Source organism: Nycticebus coucang, unplaced genomic scaffold (assembly GCF_027406575.1).
Source record: "Nycticebus coucang isolate mNycCou1 unplaced genomic scaffold, mNycCou1.pri scaffold_64, whole genome shotgun sequence".
Taxonomy (NCBI): Eukaryota; Metazoa; Chordata; class Mammalia; order Primates; family Lorisidae; genus Nycticebus; species Nycticebus coucang.
In genome coordinates this window covers 381,895-383,175 of record NW_026515589.1, presented here as the reverse complement: position 1 = coordinate 383,175, position 1,281 = coordinate 381,895, and the positions used below count along the sequence as shown (strand labels likewise).

The 1,281-nt window shown below is 48.2% G+C and overlaps 1 non-coding gene across 1 annotated transcript; it reads left to right on the top strand.

Annotated features, from left to right (window-relative positions):
* The first annotated feature begins 324 nt into the window (after positions 1-324).
* On the top strand, positions 325-458 carry LOC128579538 (small nucleolar RNA SNORA70). Its single transcript, XR_008378185.1, has one exon. It is a non-coding gene; the product is annotated as a small nucleolar RNA SNORA70 (small nucleolar RNA).
* Positions 459-1,281: the final 823 nt, after the last annotated feature.

Below are 1,281 nucleotides of genomic sequence, written 5' to 3'. Positions count from 1 at the left end.
TCTCTTTCCTCACTCTCTGAGCATGGCTGCTGGAGGAATGATGCAGGCTCTCCCTCCTGGCTACCAGCACCACTACTGTCACTCAAAGCCCATGGTAACTGTTTCCTGGCAACCTCCTATGTTTATTCAACACACAGGGGCCCTTTTGTTAGCATGTGGTGAGTGTGCCAGGGCTGAATCTTTCCCTTCAGGGCAGCACATTTCCAGCGTGGCTCCAGAAATACCATCTAGGAGTCAAGGCCTACACTCAGGCACTCCAAGAGACTGATATTTTATTTTATAGTAGCTGAGATGATATTCAAATTGCAAAACAACATTCTCTGCCTGAAGCAATTAAGCCAACCATGCTCCTTTCCTCATGGGGGCCTAGAATACAATGACTGCAAACGGCAGCCTCCTTGATAGCGTATGCAGCTTGTTGCTTGTATTGTTTGCTCTAAGGGACCTTGGAGACATTCCTTTCCAATACATGCTCATGTGCTAGACTAGGTGCTGTCTCCAATCTAGGCTTCAGACAGGTAAACGTGGTGACTTTGGAGAGCCCCGGGGCAATATGGCCAGGGTTCCCATTGGCCAAGTCATTGTGTCCATCTGCACTAAACTATAGAATAAGAAGCATGTGATTGGGGCCCTTCACAGAGCCAAGTTCAAGTTCCCTGGCCGCCAGAAGATTCATATCTCCAAGAACGGGGTTTTACCAAATTTAACTCAGATGAAATTGAAGACATGGTTGCTGAGAAGTGGCTCATGCCAGATGGCCATGGGGTCAAATACATCCCAATTGTGGCCCCCCTGGGCAGGTGGTGGGCCCTGAACTCATGAGGACTTACACTGTGTTGCCTATCATTTGCACGTACCAATAATAAATCCTACTTCCTGTCAAAAAAAACAAACAAAAAAACAACACAAAGATCTCTGAGTGCTTCCTTTCCTTTCCCCAAGTAGATGAAGACTATCCCTCCACTGGAGTTGGGGGAGGGTGACACAGACTTGGCTGCTGTTGCTGGTATCTCATTGGGCCACATGCACCTGGATTCCCCTGATTCTGGGCCAGTATAGCTGCAGGAGGTGCCCAAGGACTGGAGTTTTTGTGGCACAACTACCTTACTAATTTAAACAGACCCCAAGCTTCCTTTTTTCAGTCAGTGATGAGATACCTGGAACTCAGATTTCAGGTCAGGAGATTGTCCTCTGGCCGGCTGGTCTAAATGCTCCCTCTTTGGGCACTAGTACAATTATTCTGCACTGTGCTGTATTCCCCTGTGCCAAGGTGGCCCTGCA